Raw genomic sequence first — 20,232 nt, 5'->3', positions numbered from 1 at the left:
TTACATTATCATAATTCAATATGCAGCATTTAAGTGATGTCAGTTAATCATTGGACATCCAATTCAGTTGGACACAAAAGCCATTGGGTATTTTTTTCCCTCTGGTTGGAGTAGTGGAAATCTTGAGAATTAGATTTCGTGTCTAATCCAGCAGAACTTGACCTAGTGACTCAAATTTAACTCATAAGTGAATGAGATCAAAAGCAGCATTTCTTAACTTAATCTAGGCTACTGACGCTTACAGTTTCAGCCTTATGGGCCAAGTGATTGGTGCAGGTCTGATTCATAGGCTGGATCATGCATGGCCCACATTATGATCAGGCCCTGAGGTTCAACAATCCTGCCACCTCCAAATGGCCAGGATTGGGCTTTAGGTCCTTGTACCAGCCCTGCTGGGCTGCGATTGAGCTCTGGAGCCCTCTGTCATCTTTGCCTGGCCCTTGTGCCCTGGGATCAGGCATCAGGGGACTGGTGATACCCACATTTGGCCATACTGCCTTACACTAGCCCCTGTATGCTAGCATTGGGACACATACCATTTTGCATGCTCAATCTAGCACACAAGGTCACAGTCCCAGGGGTCAGATCTGGTCTGCAGGCCAAGGGTTGAGTACCCCGATCTAGGCTATATCTCCTATACCCACTTTTCAGCCAACACTAAGTGATGAAACATGGTGAAATGATGAAGTGGCACATTGCTTATGAGGTAGGAGGATCATTGATATATCCCAAATACTAAGACTGAAGGTGATATTCTTCCACCTTGACCTCTTGAATCATTTCTGGAACCAGCATCACATTTTCCTTTGTTCAAACTAAAGATGAAAATATTGTAAGATGATATATTATTTGGCCTGGAACTAAATGGCCCACTACAGGTTGTAAAGTGTTTGGCTTTTGTTGGCACTTCAACAGCTGTCAGTTATAGTAATGGAATATTTTGTTCACTGGAAGATGAAGAGATTGACTGCCAATTCTGCCATCATGAGGACTGCTGCTACCAGCTGAGGAAAACACTGACACTATATTATTATGGAGCAGATATTTTTTGGTTAACGGTATGCATGACAGGTAACAGGGCAGCAGAAGAGGTAATGAGCCAAATGCATTGCATATCTGCTTTAAATCTGATGAAGTCAGTGGAGTTACAACAAGGATGAATTTAGCTCAGTAGGTCATAACAATCCATTAAATCAGCATGAAAAAAACACACACGTTCAGCAAGAAAAACTGAATTGGATAGACGTACTGTTTTATTCCAAAATTCTACTTTTTGTTTATATTAGCTAAATGTGTATTGCGTGTTTTATAAGTAATTTTGCTAAAGAAAAGTGGATATCATTTAGAATACAAATTTAAAACCAAAATGGTAGAAGTATTCTTTGCTTTGTGCAATTTAGTTTACTGAATTTAGGTAATGAACAAAGATAGCAAAGTACTTGGATAGGTAATATCTCCTCATGTGGCCAAGATTATTCTTTTAAAATAATTCACCTATGTTTTAATAAAAAAGATACGAGTTGATGGCATAGAGTGCATCTGTATCAAGTTGGCAGATGACACCAAGCTTTGGGGAGTAGTAGATATATATGATGGAGGGTAGGGCTAGGATTCAGAGTGATGTAAACAAATCAGGGGTGTAGGTTGTAGCTGTGTTGGTCTAAGGACATTGGCAGACAAGGTTCTTTGGGTGAATCCGATATCTTTTATTAGACCAACTATTGTGTGAACCTTGTCTGCCTAAACAAATCAGAGGTTTCAACCAAAAGAAATCTTATGAGGTTCAACAAGGACAAGTACAATGCCCTGCACTTAAGATGGAACAATCCTATGCACCGGTACAAGTCGGGGACTGACTGGCTAGGCAGCAGCTCTGCAGCAGAGGACCTGGAGGTTACAGTGGTCAGTAAGTTGAATATGAGCCAACAGTGTGCCCTTGTTGCCAAGAAGATTAATGGTATACTAGGTTGAATTGGTAGGAGTTTTGCCAGGAGGGAAAGGGAAGTGATTATTCCCCTCTCCTCTGCACTGGTGAGGCCACACCTGGAGTACTAAAATCAACTTTGGGTTTCCCACTACAGAAGGAAGTAGACATACTGGAGAGAGTCCAGCAGAGGGCAATGAAAATGGTTAGAGGGCTGGGGCATGTGACTTCTGAGGACAGGCTGGGGGAACTGGTCTTATTTAGTCTGGAGAAGAGAAGACTGAGATGGGATTTAATAGCAACCTTCAACTATCTGAAGAGGGGTTTGAAGGAGGATGGAACTAAACTGTTTTCAGTGGTTGCAGATGGCAGAACAAGGAGCAATGGTCTCAAGTTACAGCAAGGGAAGTTTAGGTTAGATACTAGGAAAAACTCTCATGAGAAGGGTAGTAAAGTTACCCAGAGAGGCTCCATCCTTGGAGGTTTTTAAGACCAGACTACACAAAGCCTTGGCTGTGATGATCTAGTTAGGGATGGTCCTGCTTTAAGCAGGGGGTTGGACTAGATGACCTCCTGAGGTCCCTTCCAACCTTAATTTTCTATGATTCTAACTCATCAGTGCTCAGTCTTTTAAGAAGGTGGTGGTTACCATTGTCCATCTTCTGTAACATAGCTTCATGATTAAAATACTTACCCTGGAAGTGGAAGGTGTGGGTTTAATTTCATCGAGTCTGAGGAGATGCAAATCCACATCTTCCATCTCTTAGGAGAATGCCCTATCAAGAAGGTTACAGACTAAATAGGGCTAGGTGGAGGTGGCAACATCTCCACATTCTTGCTGAATTTGGGCCAGTCTAGAAATGAAGGAAGGTCAAATAGGGAATAGGGTCAAAAGAAGAGTAATTAAACCAGAGGCAACTGATTCTTCAGTCTAAAAACTTAGGGCAATTGCTTATGAGCAAGGGAGTCTTGTGAATTACTCCTTTAGGGGATTTAGGTATCAATCACCCAAAAACCTGTACTCAGAAAGAAGGAAAAGTGCCAAAGCCAATACTTCTTTAGGCAATTAGTGTATACATTTACCAGATTTATCATCTTAGAACAGTTGGTCAGCACAAAACATCATTTTCTTCTTTTATAGTAGAATCTTTAGTCATGAAATAAAATCAAAATAGATTTAATGGGTGGATGTGTCAAGCGTCTTTTCTCCCATAGTAAAAACCTATTGACTGGAGTGTGCAAAAGATACACTGAGATCTGAACTGCCGCAGAATCAATGAGCTGTTAAATTTCAAGGATACACAGAATTCTTTATTTTAACCATCCTTTCCTATAAACTGCTCACCTCTATAAGCATATTGGATTTGGAAACTCTCATGGTTTTCATACCTCCATCAATCACTTGAAATGAACACTGAAGAGCTTAGGGAAATAAAAAGGGATGACATCATTGCCAGGATTCTGAAAATAATAATTAAAAATGACAGGTTAGCACAGTTGGGAAATAAAGCTAAATTGATAACATATTTTGTCTGACTAATTGCAACCTTTAAACCCACAAATCATCATGGAGTTATTAAAATATCACAAAGTAGTTACTCTTTTGTGAGTATGACTTCAATATAAACTTCTACATAAATGTAAACATAACAGACCAAATGTTGGTAAGTATAAATACTCTCACAAACACTTAAATAGGTTTCTTTCCATCAAACAACTTGCCTAGTGAAGTCAGTTTCACTCATCTGGGTAATTTTTTAAAAGGCTCTGGTTCTAGAGTTGTATTTCATGCATCCATTACAATATTTATATGCTTGTTTACATCACTGGTTGAACTTACTATTTTTAATCATAACATTCAGAAGAAATGAAAGATACACATGATGGAAGATGCAAAAAAACATTGAAAATTATTCTAGGAATATGTAGGAACATGTTATAGTACTCTTGACCATCTGAGCTGAGCTGGTATATATATACACAAGTAATATATATAAATAAATATTACTATAATTAGTTAATTATGTTCCTTTTTCAAGATAATTTCTCTAACTCCTACTTCAGCAAATGAATATTTAATCCATGCTCTGTATGGAAATACATCTGAAACATAGCCAAGAATGTATTAGTTTTCCAGAAAAAGAATAGCATATCTTAGTTTTTTCAGCTAGAAAGTGGATAAGTTCTATGTAATGAATGTTTTTAAATCTCAAACACATTTCATCCATGGTAATTCCTATGCCAATAGTCTCCAGATTTATACCATTAGGATGAAAGCTAGATTCATTAGTTGAGCATATAGTAGCATCCATACATGTGCTTGATGAGACACAATCTTAAACAAAGTTGTTCAGGAGACATGACAGTCTACTCTTCATGTCTTTACAAATCAAAGGAGAAATTCAGGGAAATGAAGGGCCAGGCACCGAAGACTAGGGCAAAACTGTGGTTGCAGGAACACTGAAGTGTTAATAATCTGCCCTTGCTCTCAATGTTTTGGCTTTTCATCAAAAAAAGCAGTGACTTGGTGACTAAAAGCTCTATTCAGCAGAAACGTTCCAATATTTTTGCAATGCTTTAGCCAAGAAGGTCATGGAACAGGATTTGGCATCCAGATGAGCTATTGAGTAGGTAACTCAGCTGGGATACAGAACCAGGTGCCTCTTTCAGGGAGCATTCAGGAGCCAGAGATTTTATGTTAATGAGTCACTTGGTCCTGATTCAGCAGTGTAAACTCTTCTTCAGCAAAAAGAATTCAAGGACTCCATCTATTCAAAGACAAACAAGCTTTCTTCCAGTCTGCAGATTGCCATTTAGGGGTGTAAACAAGCATTTGCTGCACCTGGTCTAAGTCTAGGGATCTTACTTTAAGTCACCTAGACCTAGATTGGAAGCAGTATATGCAGCAGTTCATTACTGCTAGGAACAGTGTGTGCAGCCATTTGCTGCTTCCAGGAGCCACATGGAGAAACTGCTATAAGGAAATGGGGAGGAGAAGGAGAAGGGGTAAAAGGGCAGGCAGAATGGTGGGTGCTAGCGGGTCTGCAAGAGGTGGGGGGGGCTGTTGGCAGGTCTGGGAAGCGATATCCTGTTTGAGGGGAGGGTGGGGGCTTGAAAACAGCTCAGTAAGGGTCAGAGGAGAGGCAGAAATAGCATAGCCCTGGAGCTGAAGTAAGCAACTGGGCTTTTCCAGCCCCAGGGCAGTACTGTCAATGCATACAAGTGTTCACGAGATAGGGTTAACCTGATTTTAATTTAAGTTAGTTCACCTGAGTAAGTGTAGTAACTTACATCAAGTATGCCATTTTTTTGGTATTTAAGCCCTATGTTACAGGGTACTCACCCCGCAAATTGTTTTTAAATACCCTGCTCTGTGGGCAGTCTGCCCAGCTCTTGCCCATCACGGCTCGATGTTAAATGATATATGGAATGTGGGAGGCTGCCCTGGTCTTATAATGACACCTGAATTGTGGACCTGGCTTATGGGCCAATTGCATGTCTCTGTACCTTCCCTACACTATGCCCCATGCCCCGCAGATGGCATCCTTACAGGTGTTCTACCAATTGCTGATGAAGCTCCTCTCTGGGCCTTCTGAGCCCTTGGCTGCTCTCAACTCTACTCTGGGACTGCAGACCTCTTGGTCTCTCCCCATAGACCCTCCTGGGCTGTTAGACCCCTCAGTCTCCCTTGTGGCCTCACTTGGGTTGCCAGACCCCTTGGTCATACAACCACTCCCTGGGCTACCAGGCCCCTCTGTCTTTCTTCTGAGTTTAGAGAAGGCTTATACCTTCTCTAAACCCAGCACTCCTCCAATCAGGTGACTGCCTTGCAATCAGGTGATTCCCTTGATCAGGCCTAGCTTCACCTGTCGCTGCCCTGGGTCAGCTGACTCTGCAACTAGCCCTGAACCTCCACCTGATGGTGGCTCAACAGGCTGCCTGACCTCTTAAAGTAGCAGGCACATCAAGTAGCCTGCCATACCCTCTACATGGCTGTATGATTTGGTAGTTAGGTTAATCTAAATGTAATGCCTATACATACCCTATGTGACTACATGGATCTCTTTACCTCACTTCTTCACTAGGATAACCTTATCTGCTCTCACATCACTGAGATTCTTTCTGCATCTGTCCTGGGGCATATGTATTCTACTGGGTGTGTCTGCACTTTACTGCACAGTAAACTAATTTGTTGTACAGTAAAGCATTGCTGTCTATACATGCACGGCAATTAAAACAGTGTAAACTAATTTACTGTGCCTTTGGATAGTCCTGTCAGACACAAGAATTATCCAACAGCAGAGTAAATTACTATGCTTAAACACAAGTGTAGTCCTTGAGGTCTGAATTAGTTCAAATTGCACTGGAGTTTATTCAGTAACATTAATTGAACATATAGATGTGCCCACTGAGTGTTTTTCCCCCAAGTATTTGTACTAATTGTACCTCTCTGCAGTGAGGACCTGATTCAGCACCAACATAAGTCAAAGGGATCCTTCTCATTAAAATTTTGTGGGTACTGGATTGGCCCATTGAATTCAATGGATACTGGGGCCAGATAAAGATATTATCCTTTTATAGGTATAAGTGATTGGAAGCCAGTCTATACCCATAACAGAAGTTCGGCACATAGATTGATTATAAAACAGTGGAACCTGATCTAAGATTTGCTCCCCTCTGCCCTCCCCTCCCTCCAAAGGATCAATGTGTGTTTTGTTTGTTACTGATCTAAACCATGCCACTAACAAAAAACCCACATAACTTAGATAGAGAGCTCTGCCTGGGTTTTTTGAACATCTGTACCTAACCATGATTTATAAATCTGGAGACTATTGGAGTAGGAATTACCATGGCTGCTGGCACCAGATTTGTCCTCCAATCCATTCTCATTAAAAGATTTAAAGTATACTCATTCCAATTACAGAGCTTCAAAAGAGTCCTGTGTTGTTATTTTTCATCACTATTTCCCCAGGTCAGAAGTAGGTAATTTGCACACCTGCTGCCTTCCTTGAATGTGGTAGTTGTTTTTCAGTCTCTGTCTTTGGAATCAAACTGAGATTTCCCATTGTAGGCACAGAAACTACAGTCAGTCCAACATTATCTAGAGTCACCAAAGTGGCCAGATGAACCCCACTTGGCTTTGTTCGGATAAATATACACAGCTTGATAAATGAACTTAAGGATTTATAAGGACTTCTTCCAGAAGGTGACTTTGGTGCTTGCCCTGAGTCAGTTCAGTGGCCTCCAACTGAACTTATCCCCACTAGCCATATTTCATATAGTCATTAACAGAGGCAAATCTAGAACAGAGGCTTGTATGAATAAAAGGGAGGATGCAGAAACCTGAAAGCTCAATTTTCTCAGCCAAGTTAGAAAATACCAGTATTTTTATATTTTGATTAGGGCTGATATAATATTTAAAGAATTTTATTCAGATATTATTACAGTTACTTAAATGAATCTGCTGTAGTTATCTATATCACCTATCTAGTTTAATTTCGATAAACTTGTTGCCAGTGTTTTCAAAAGTAAAGTAAAATGGTAAAGGTCTTCCTAAGTCTGGTGGTCCAGAGGGTTGGCATAGCTAAGACACACCAGGATCCATACCCAAAGGCTAGAAGTGCAACATCCAAAAAATAAGCTCACTGCAGTCCTCTCTCACCCTTTCCCCATGTCTTCTATATTCAGTATGAGGTAGTTCACAAGAGCATGGCCACACAGTGTGTGCCAAAATGTACAGGGCATTTTGGAAATTTTAGTTCTCTACAAGTTTCTATATTTACCCCATTTTTTGCCACTGAAACCTATGTTGAGAGGGCAAATTACGCTAATTTTGGCAAGAATTGAGGTAAAGTGCAACACCCATTCCCTACCACTCTCTGTACAGGTGGAGCATGGGACAGGACAGTGAAGCCCCAGCCTTCTGGTGTCCCTCCCTTTAGGCAGCACCTGGAAGGCATGCCCGGTTGACCCTCCACATTATGTTATTGCCAATGGAACATACAGGGGTGATGTAGCTAGCACAGGGGCCAGCAATTATTTCTGGTGGAGGGCCACTTAACAAGGTTTGGTGAGCTTTCTAGGGCTGCATGGGTAGCCCCACCCTTGACAGCTGCCCCATCCCTTGGTCAGCATTCTGAGACCTGAAGTCCCTCCCCTAACCCCTGACCTTTACTACTAGAAATTCCTTCCCTTGCTCCCCAGAAATACTCCTTTTGGGGAAGGGGGCATATTTTTCTTAGAACTAGAAAAAAAAATCATATGTCAAAAGTCAAACACCTACTAGAACATATTTTAATTTTATTACAAAAAATATTTTTTGTCAGGATTTGTGTTGTCTATATAGAGGTGGTTGCATAATGACTCAAAAATAAATTCTCAGTCTTGTATATTGTGTGGGGAGTATGGTTGAGTGTGGTGGGGTGTGTGGGTGGTGGGGTGTGAGGGAGGGAGGGGGGCTGTGGGGACCCCTCACACTGCCTTCATGGTGCAGAAGCAGCAGGCAGGGGCACTCAGGGTGCTCATGCCTAGCACAGGTGCTGCCACCTGTCAGTGCACAGCTCCAGCCAGCACTACACATCGTGGCGAGGGGCACAGATCCAGCCAGGGCACCTCTATTGCTGATGCTCCCCACTGTGTATGTGCAGCCCCTGCACTCATGCATCATAGGAGGGAAGTTCCACATGTTGGAGCTGGCTGCCTACCACCTGCTTGCTGCTGCTGCTGCTGCCGCCATGCCTTCCAGGGCTGTATGCAATGCAGGGAGTGTGATGGGGGGGTCCAACCCCCCCCCACCTCCCTCACACCCACAGCCTGCCCAGCTGAGCTCTGCACTACTGACATCCCCTGGGCAAGGGTTTCACATTCCTGTCAGGCCCAGCCCCACACTCCATGCTCTGCCCCAGCCCCAGCCCCAGCCCCCACTCCCACTCCCACTCCCACTCCTTCTCTACCTGCTGCCGGGTGCAAGTGGGACACCTGGGAAGCTGAGCAGGTCCCCCAGTGGCTGCAGTAGTGGCAGCAGCAGCCCTGTCCAGAAGCTGTGGGCTGGTCAGTTCAGGCCCTTCTGCCCATGAGGGTGGAAGCAAGGTGCAGTAGGGTATGTTGGCAGGGGTGTGTATATGTGGGCACCTCACTCCCACCCCCATGGGCAAAAGAGCTGGGTAGGTTACAATTAGCTAGTGGGCACCGCAGGCCAGATTAAAATGCCTGGCAGGCCAGATTCAGCCTTTGGGCCATATTTTGCCTGCCCCTGGGCTAGCATCACATTTGACCAGATTGACCAGGTACCACTTTCAATTAAGGAAACTGGGAGCACTCTTTGGCATGAAGCATAGCAGCTAGAGCTCTGGAGATGTAGCAAAAAACTGTAGCCATTTAAATAGATATAATATGCTAGGGAACATTTTTTTTTGCTTAAAAGCCACTAGTTTACCACTGTGAAAAACAATTGAAAGAGTCAAGGAGAGTGGTGGATAGGACAATGTACTGGGCAAACAGAAAAGAACACTGTTGAAAGTTAAGTGATCTAAAGCCTGATTCTGCATTTGGGCAAAACAGGATTTATTCCATGTAAAACACTAGGAATGAATGGAGAATCAAGACCTTAATATTTACATGTATATGGAATTACTGCTAATGTCAAGCACTAAAAAGAGATACAATCAGTTTATTTGGCATCTTCTTCAAACAAGGTTATGAGATCAGTTTGCTTTGTGCTGTTTGCTTTAAAAGCTTTATGTTATTGAAATGGTTTACATTTCATTTCATCACAACAGCAATACATTTCAACAGCTCAGATACTGCTGATCTTTTAGAGTGCACAACATATTGTACTCTTGCTAATCCATGCATCAGAAGGAGTCTAGTTGTGACAACCTGGAGCTCCCCCCAGGCTAGTAGGGTAAATTAGCCTAAGTGGAACTCCATGCTAATATGGATACATGAGGTACTGGGACATCTTTACCCTGAACTGCTCTGTGCAATATAGACATTCCCCATGATAAAGTAATTTTGAATCGCACTCATCTTGGAAGTGTAATGAACAGAATGAACTCCTGATGAGTTTCTGGGTCAGTCAGGAGAACAGCTGTCTTTAGGAGACAGAGACTTAACTGTTGGGGTCTCTATATATCTTTTGTTCAGCCACCCTTTTGTTGTAAACATCAACATTGGGTTTTCGTCATTGAGACACAGTCTGAAAAATGGAACAAGTGAGACATATTGCCCACCAGACTGTCTTTCCTGTTCAGCTCTTTCTTACTGTTGAGATAGCATACATATGGGACTCCAAAGCATAAAAAACACTTTTTGTAAGTCTTATGTTGCTCAATAGACTAGCTCTTAAGAAGCATGTAAAATCAGGAGTAAACGGAGCCCACTCTGGCAGCTGTGGAAACTTCCACTGTTTGCACAGCCAAAGCAGATGCTTCAGCCTAGAGCAGCATTCAGCAAATCCGCTGCCAAATTCAGAGTCATTTGGATGGCTAAACCATTGCAGGATGCCAATCAGTGTAAGAGCTGCATTTTTCTCCATCCTCTCTGTGCATAATCAAGAATTAGCGCTGTAAGGAATGTTTCATTCACTGGGATTCATTCACTGAAAGAGGATGGACTCCATATGGGCACTTGGGAAATAGTCTCCTGGGATCAAGGCTGGTATGACTGCTAAAAGTTCAGAAATGAGGAGAGAAAGCTCTGAGAGTTTCCATTAATGGCAAGGCAGATAAATGAGAGAATGGAAATGGATAAAGGGAGTATAAGTGGCCAGAGGGCTGGGCAGCAAAGGGAAATGTAGTCAGGTGGGTGATACAGTTAGTGATAGGACTTTACCTCCTTCACCTGGGGTCTAGGATGTAGTCAGTAAGAAACTCTTGGAAATAAATTGAGGGTATACCAGGCAAACATGCTTGCAGTGGCTTCAGAAGCACAGGGCAAGCTACTGCTTAGGCACGCACAGCTGCTGTTATGCTGCAACTGTTACATGGGCACAATTCCACAGCAATGCACGTGTAGCAAGACTGCTCCAACTTTAACTGCGCTTCATCCAGGGTCAAAGTTGGGGCAATTCAGCTCACATCCATCCCTGCAGAATCATTCATATGCCACAGCTAGAGTATAATGGTTGCTTCACAGTCCTGAGCAGCCACTCCCCTGCCCCTTTTTAAGACAGTAAGAGCATATTTGTCCATAATCTACAGTGGAGAAGGATCTGGATGTACCAGCTGAAAGCACTATAATATGAATCACCAAATCACCAAAGGGATGCAGCCATGAAAAAGCAAATATGAGCCTAGGATGCATTAGATACCATATTTCCAGTAGAGAGAGAGAAGGATTAGCACAATAATTTGAAGCGCTAGTAAAAACTCCTCTGAAATATTGTGTACAATTCTTACCACCCGTATTCAAAAACAGCCAATTGAAACTGCAACATGAGGAGATTGGGGATACTAGAATGATCAGAGAATGTGTTTTAGAGAAGAGACGAGAAGAACTTGGTTTGTTTAGCTTAGCAAAAGGAAAGCTGGTAAACATGAGTGTAAATACCAAGAGGAAAGCACTATCTGAGACAGGTCAAGAGGCACATGTGGGAATGAAAAAATGTGCCCCGCGCTGCAAGTTTGACTCCACAGAACAGCAGAGCAAGGCATGGTCCCAGACCATGCCTGGAGCCAACGCAGGAGTCAGTCCTCCAGAAGAGATGCTCTGGTTTTGGCCAGAGTGCCTCTTTGGTGCTTCTGCTGCCCCCAGCACTGTTCAAAGTAAGTTGGGAATGGGGAATGGGGGTGGGAGTGTTATGGGTGTGGAGGGGTTTGGAAGTGGCACAGAGGGGATGTCCCCGGGGCTGCAGGGGGCGAGTGGCCGGAGCAGCCTTGGAGGGACCTGGCCTAGACCGGTTCAGCTTGCTAATCTGGCTTTGCACCGGAGCGGGTTGCACAGCTCTGGGAGGCATGCACGGGAGCTGCATCTTCTGGAGCCATGTGACCCGCTCTGGTGCAAACCCAGACTAGCAAGCTGCATGGGGCTGGGCCAGGTCCTGCCATGTGCCACCTCCCCTGGGGCTGCTCTGCCACCTGGCCAGGCCATTCCCTCTGCCCCTGGCTGGGTGGCATGAGCTGCCCCAGGGCTGGCAGGACCCAGATGGGTTTGGTCCATGGTCCCCATGTGCTGTGCCTGGTCCTGGTGCTATGGGCCCAGCCCAGCTGGGTGGCAGAGCAGCTCCAGGGCTGGCAGGACTTGCCTGGGCTCAATGCACTGTCTCCAAGAGCTGGGAGCTGGCAGAAGCAGGCTCAGGCTGTGGCCCTCCAGGGGGGAGATGGGGCCCTGCAGGGGGAGGCAGTCCATGTGCTGTGGGGGGGGTTGTACCTGTAGGAGCCAGGGGACCCTCCCCTCCTGAGTAGCCCCCCCACAAGGTCCCCCACACCCACAGTCCCTCCAGCAATTGCCCCACACCTATGCACACACCAATTCACATCCCTCTACACACACATACACACACACACACACACACACACCTTCCCTCACATCCCTTCCCACCCCCTTCCTGCAAACACCAGACCCCTCCATGACATGACCATCATGTGCAAGGAAAACCAAAAGTACACATCAACACATACAGGTATTTAGAATTTATTTTAGCATGCTGATAGAGACACTGGTAGGCTTCCAAACTGCTTTAACATTGTAAATATAATAATAAAGCATTGCCCAACTGATTCCTCTCTCTCTCTCTCTTTCTCTCTCTCTCTCTAGATATTTGTGTGTGTGTGTGTGTGTGTGTGTGTGTGTGTGTGTGTACAGTGGTCTTTTATTCTAATTGTGGAAGGACATGGATTTTGGGGTATTTTTAAAAATGGATTTGGGATGCTGCTGCAGCAGTTCAGCTGGCACAAGGGGTAGTGTCTCCAGGTACCACATCGCTGGGCCCCAGAAGCTCCTGAGAGTGAGTAACCCTGAACTGCTTACCAGGGCAGCTTTTTGTATGGATGGGGCCAGGACAAGGCAGCTTTTTGTACTGCTGGGGATAGCACAGGTGCTAGCCCTGGGCTTTAGATCCCCCTGGCTGCAGATCTGGGAGGAGCCAGGCAGGGTTATTTTGCCCCAAGTAGCACAATTTGCTCCACAACAAAGTGCATGTCTGAGCATGTGTGCTGAGGCAAAAAGCCCCAGCTCAAATTTGCACCACTTTTATTTGAGCTGCTGCAAGCATATGTACTTGCATGTGTGGATGCACCTATAGATTGTACAGCCAGAAGAGACCTTGGAAGATCTTCAGGTACCGCCCCCTGCACTAGGCAGTAAAGATAACTGGGGGTCAAATGACCCCAGCAAGGTGACTGTCTAGTCTCCTCTTGAAGATTTCCAGGGTAGGTGATTGCAGCACCTCTGGAGGGAGCTTATTCCACAGTCTGGGCACTCTAACTGTGAAGAAGTTTCTCCTAATGTTGAGCCTGAAATCAATCTTAGAGGAGTTTGTGGCCATTACTCCTGGTTTTCCCCTTGGGTGCCCTGGTGAACAGTTGTTCACCAAGCCCTTGATGTACTCCCCTAGTGTAGCAATAAGGTGCTACCAGGTCCCCTCTCAGCCTTCTTTTCCTCAGGCTGAAGAGTCCCAGATCCCTCAGCGTTTCCCCATATAGGTTGCCTTTTAAGACTCCGATCATATGGGTGGGTCTTCTTCGGGCTCTCTCAAGCTTGTCCACATCCTTGTTAAAGTGTTGTGCTCCAACTGCAGTCTAAACAGAGCTGAGTAGAGCGGAAGAATCACCTTCTTGGTTTTGCTGCAGATGCATTGATTGATGCATGCCAGAATATTATTTGCCCTACTGGCTACAACATCACACTGCTGGCTCATATTCATACTGTGAGCTATTATTACTCCCCAGTCCCTTTCATTCATGGTGCTAGTCAGTTTGGTGCTGTCAAGCCTGTAGGTGTGTTGGGGGTTGCTTGTCCCAAGATGGAGCACTTTACATTTTTCGATATTGAACTTCATTAGGTTCTGATCCACACAACTTGCCAGCCTGTCTAGGTCCACCTGTATCTGTAGCCTATCTTCAAATGTGATCATGTTCCCCCATAACTTGGTGTCATCTGCAAACTTGGCCAGTGAGCTCTTCACCCCCATATCCAGGGTAAAGGGTCAAAGTTAGCACAAGAACAAATAAATATACATTGGTTTTGAAACACTTAGATTGAAAATTAGAGGAAGGTTCCCAATCAGTAACTGGAATCTGGCAAAGCCTTCCAATAAAACTACATAGGACACAAACCCCCAATTACTTTTAAGAGGACACTTGCTAAATTGCTAGAAGGGATTACAGGACATGGTGTCTAAAACAGCAAAGGAGTGGACTTGATGACCTAGGATGTGGGTCAGCAAAATGAGTCATAGGATTCTATTTGATTTGATCCATGGAGATGGGGCTTCAGCAATGGAGAGGACAGATGTTGGGGGATGAGGGGGAGACACACACACACGGTGGTCACTCTCTCTCCATTACAGAGAAAAGCAGAGGCTGTGCTGCCATGCAAAAGCGATGGCGGCAGCCAGGTCTTAGTGCTTGCCACCTCTGACCTGAGCAGGATTATTCTGGCCTACAACCTCAAAAGAAGTTTCCTTCCAGTCTTAATGTGTTATAAAGTGTATAGGTCAAAAGTCAAAGGACTTTTATCCACCTAATGCTTAAACATAGGTCACCATTAAAGTCATGGAAGCAGAAATAAATTTAACATCTTGTTTATACAAAAACGTTCCTGAAGAGGGTCATTTTCTTAAGTCATGATCCTATGGAAAAATCCCCTCTGACTCCACAGGTTGCAGAATCTACAACTAGCACTATACAGCCAAAGTGTACACATCCATGTGGCTTGAATGAGTATTTTCTATATAGATCAGAACACTTCTAGGCCTTCTGTTTCTCCAGATTACTTTAACCTGTATCTAATACATGTTCAAGATTAAACATGTGACTGTACCTTGGTATATGATGAATTAGGAGTGAATTATGTGGTAAATCTTGAAGATAAAGTCATGAATTGTGCTAAATTGTCTGAGACTCACTGACTCACATACACACACACACTTATTGTCTATGGATAGAAGAGTTGGCTTATACTAAGACATGCAATATTTGCTGGTTTATTCCACTAGTTTAAATGTATATTTTTATCATTAAGATTCCAGGTAGTCATCTGTAAGGTTTCAGAGTCGGAGGATTACACAACAAAGTTATTTTTACTGTGCTATAGTTTGAACTCCTGGCAACATCTTGCAAGATGAGTTAACATTAAAAAAAGGCTGCCATTAAAAGGTCTGTATTAACCTACAGCTCCCAAACCACAGTTATTTCTTTGGACTAAGAGCTGGAAATAACTAAGGTACATAAGAAACATTGACTTGCACTGGCTATAATTTGTCCATTTACTTTGGTACAGGTAGAAAATGACGGATCAAATAGGAAAGGATGGTACAAAAGATAGATGAAAGAATACAAGTCTTTCCTTCCCTATGATTTTTAATATATCAAGTAACAGAAAAAAGTGGGAGACAAGTGATTGGATACCGTGTTATATCTGGTCATAGACTCATGGTGCATAAAACCAGATGGAGGTTTGTGCTCATTGCATTTCCGTGCAATGGTGTCCAAATGAGGAAAAAATGCAGTTCCTGATTTCTCATCTTTTCTGGAAGAAAGGCTAGATTTCACCTTATAAACTAACCATTGTGTGTGTCTTCCTATGTCTATGCCTATGCAGAGAGAGAGAGAGAATGTTGCTGTGAAAGGACACATACAGAACTGTGGATAAATAGAGAGAGTGATTAGAATACAAAAGCCAGGAAGGAACAGCAAATGAGGAAAAGCGAAGCACTACTGGGAGAGGCAAACAAGTAAGCAATACACCCATTGGGACAATGGAGTCACAAAAGTTAATCCAGGTAATGGGATAAGAATCCGTATTTAAACCATACTTTACACAAAGGGGAAAAAAATTGGAAAAGGGTAAATATAATGCCCATCTTTAAGAAAGGGGAGAAGGAGGGTCCAGAAAACTAAAGACTGGTCAGTCTCACATTAGTCCCTGGAAAAATCATGGAGCCTGTCCTCAAGCCATCCATTTCTAAGCGCTTGGTGGAGAAGGCAATTAAAGAACAGTCATTATGGATTCACCAAGGGAAAGTTGTTATGGATTTACCAGGGGAAAGTCATGCCTGACCAACCTGATTGCCTTCTATGACAAGCTGACTGGCTCTGTGGATATGGGGAGAACAGTGGTATACCTCAACTTCAGCAAAAACTTTGATAAATTTGCCCACAATATTCTCACAAGTACACAAAGGAAGTACAGGTTGGATTAATGTACTATAAGGTGGATAGAAAACCAGCTGGATCATTGGGCTCAGAGGGTAATAGTCAATGGCTGAATGTCTGGTTGGCTGCTGGTTTCAAGTGGGTTATAACATCTGAGAGTGTACATGCGATGGTGGGGCGACATACACACCACAAAAAGTGATGAGAAGTCATCATTTGTCTAACATAATGGCATCACCATGTACACAGACATGATTTTTTTCATGAAAAATTTATTTGAGAGTGGCAATGTAGATCACCTCTGATGTATTTTAGTTTGATCAGGGCAAATTGTCCCATTGTAGATAAAAAAAATCGTGCATGTGTACATATCACATGGGTGTGCTGGTGGTCCAGGAAGGCAAAGGAGATGGTGCATGGGGTGCTGGAGGCCTAGGTGTGCTTGGGGAAGCTTGGTTTTGGTCGGCTTCCAGCACCCTGTGCACCATGCCCTCTGCCTTTTCCAGCCACTGGCACACCCAGCTGCCCTCTTGCTGCCTTTCTGCACTGTCCTAGGGGCAAGTCAGCCCATTCCCAGGTGGTTCCAGGTGGCAGAAAGGCAATAGGGACTGTTGGAACCCCTTCAAGCCCAAGTGTCCCCATGCCTGGGTTTCCAGTGCACCGTGTACCATTAGATTGGCTGGGTGCTGCTGTTTCAGAACAATTACTAGGACAGTATACAACTTGTAAGGCTCTGACCAAAGAATAGATCTGGTGAGAAATAATTTACCCATAAATATATACTAGGAAGTACATGTTCATCAAAATCAAAACTTTATGAATCAGGTCAACTTTGCCGCAATTTCATTTTAAAAAAATTGAAAGACTTTTTGAAAAAATAATAACGTTTGACATTTTTAGAAGAAAACGCTTCTAATTTTTCACTTTGATTTTTTAACATTTATATGGTAGCATTAAAGTGATGTATTGAAAATACAAATTAAGGGTACTTTCACTTTAAATGCAATATTTCATTTTCATGTAAATAAAATATTTTAGAGGACATGATTTATTTTTGGAAGTATCTTTTGGAACTATTTTGGAAGAAAAATTTTAAAATCTCAGTTTTTGCCCAATTCAGATTGAAGCCAGATTTTTATGAATATAAAAAATCATTTTTATTCATAAAAATCTGGTTGCTCATTTAGGGTGCATCCAAGCATTTGCTGCATCCAGTTTACAGTCACATAGCTTACTTTGAGCCTGTGATACTAGATTGGGAGCCAATGCCAAGAGCTGCTTCAGGAATCTGGTATAACTAAAAGTAACTCATGGTAAGGGGAGGGTAAGGAGGGATAATGGGGGGTAGCGGGTCTACAAGAGTTGGAGAATGTGGGATTGGGGGAGGAGGGCTAGCAGGCCTCTGGGGGAGGTTGTCCATCTGGGGAAGTGGCAGTCAGGGAGCTAACAGATAGCCCAGTCAGAGTGGGGGCAGTGGGTAAGAAGAGTGGTGCCCTGTGGCTGGAATAAGGGTTGGGTTTTTACATCGCTGGGGCTGTACTCCAAATGTGTGCAGCTATTTGCTAGCTAACCTGTTCCTGATCTAAGTTAGTTCACCTGCTCATGTGAACTAACTTAGATCAGGCCCACCATATTTGGCCTGATTTTCGCCCCTGAATGTCTGCACATATTTGCATTTAGATTGACCTAACCCTAATTAGGTTGTTCTAAATGTAATGTCTGCACATGCCTCCATACACAACCGATCTGGGTGTAAGTATAAAGCAGTAAAGCTGCTAAGGATATTCGGCTGCTATTTCAATAGAGCAATAGGTATCAGGATATAATGAATACCATAACATTATTATAATTCTCATGGTACAAATACTTTGAGCATTATAAGACCACTTTCATAATATCATGTTCTTCCCAATAAAATGCTAGCATTTGGTTAGTGGCAAGAGTGGCTAAACTTGAATTCCTGTTATTGGAATCTTATGTTTTCCTGAGGTTAACCATACTCTGGCCAGAAGAAAGCCAGAAATTAGCTTTACAGCTTCATAAGAATGCAGCATAGTATGCAGCTTGAATAAAGTCATCGCCTTTGCTGTTTGGGCCAACTTGGATATGATTTTAGCCCTGTTTGACTTCAGTAAAGTTACACTTGCTTAAGCAGGTCTGAAATTGTCCCTCTTTCTATGTAAGGTATAGCTACATCGTCTGCTAATTCTATTATGTATCTTAGCCAAAATCCACCGTTGAATTCACCCTCAAAACTTGATGGCATTCAACATGGAGAAATACAAGGTGCTCTACCTTGGGAGAAACAACCACATCATGCTATAGGCTTAGCAGTACAATGCTTTCTAGAACCATGACTGAAAGAGACTTGATGAACACAATCCACCAATACGATGCCACAGCCAAATATGATCCACCATAAGATGAACACGAGCCACCGAAATGATGCCACAGCTGGCAAAACTCTGGCTTGGATCTACCAATGCACCTCAAGCAAAACCCAGGAAGTTAGCCTCCCATTTTACTGGGCCTTGGTGAGGCCACAGTTGCAATACTGGGCTCCACAATTTAGAAAAGATGTGGAGAAGCCTGACAGGATCCAGAGGTGCATGATTAGAGGACAAGAGAGCAGGCCCTGTGAGTAGCTAAGACTCACAGGACTTTTCAGCCTGGAAAAGTGTAGGCTCAGGGGTGACTTAGTGGCAGCCTAAAAGTACATACTGGGTGTACATCAGGAGCTGGGAGAACATCTGTTCACCAGGGCACCCCAAGGGAAGACAAGGTCCAATGGTCACAGATTCCTGGAAGACCATTTTAGTCTGGGCATAAGAAAAACCTTTTTTATTGCTTGAGTCCCCAGGGTCTGGAATAGACTACCCCCAGAGGTTGTGCAAGCACCTATTCTGGACACTTTCAAGAAACATTTGGATGTTTACCTTGCTGGGATCATTTGACCCCAGCTGACTTCCTGCCCTCTGGGCAGGGGCTGGACCTGATGATCTTGTGAGGTCCCTTCCAGCCCTAATATCTATGAAATCTATGAGTGAAGACATGTAGTACTTCTGTGTCAGCAGAAGCAGCCAAATTTTGATCTGCGGAGATAGTTGTACCAACTACAGCTATGGTTGTGTGGCACTTATTACAAAAGCTTGTTTTTAGTTCATTTTAATTTTATCAAAAACTTTAAATATTCAGGAAGAATATTTTATTGCTGCAGAATTAGCATATTACTGCTATTAGTCACAGTTTGCTCAAACTGTGGCCTTCTATGACCAGGTCACCAAGTCCCTGGATGCAGGTATCGCAGTGGATGTAGTCTTTCTGGACTTCCGGAAGGCTTTCGACACTGTCTCTCACCCCATTCTCATTAAAAAACTAGGAGACTGTGGTGTGGATGCCTACACAGTCAAATGGATCACTAACTGGCTGGAAAGCCACACCCAGAGAGTGGTGATGGATGGGTCATTTTCGACCTGGAGGGATGTGGGTTTCCGCAGGGCTTGGTCCTTAGGTCCACACTGTTCAACATCTTCATCAGTGACTTGGACAAAGGAGTAAAATGCACCCTGTTCAAATTTGCAGATGACACTAAGATGTAGGGAGAAGTGGGCATGCTAGAAGGAAGGAATAGGCTGCAATTGGATCTGGACAGGCTACAGGGTTGGGCGGAAGAGAACAAGATGGGTTTCAACACTGACAAGTGCAGGGTACTGTACCTGGGAAAGAAGAACCAGCAGCAGACTACACACTGGGGAACTCCCTTCTCGTCAGTGCAGAGGCAGAGAAGGATCTTGGCGTCATTATTGAGACCAAGATGAATATGGGCCAGCAGTGTGGGGATGCGGTCAGGAAGGCCAACCTCACCTTGTCATGTATCCACAGATGCATCTCAGGCAGGTCCAAGGAGGTGATCCTCCCCCTCTATGTGACACTGGTGAGGTCGCAGTTGGAGTACTGCATCCAGTTCTGGGCGCCGCACTTCAGGAGGGATGT

This window comes from Crocodylus porosus, unplaced genomic scaffold (genome assembly GCF_001723895.1).
Source record: "Crocodylus porosus isolate Cpor-Errol unplaced genomic scaffold, CroPor_comp1, whole genome shotgun sequence".
Classification (NCBI taxonomy): Eukaryota; Metazoa; Chordata; order Crocodylia; family Crocodylidae; genus Crocodylus; species Crocodylus porosus.
This window is presented reverse-complemented; position numbering follows the sequence as displayed.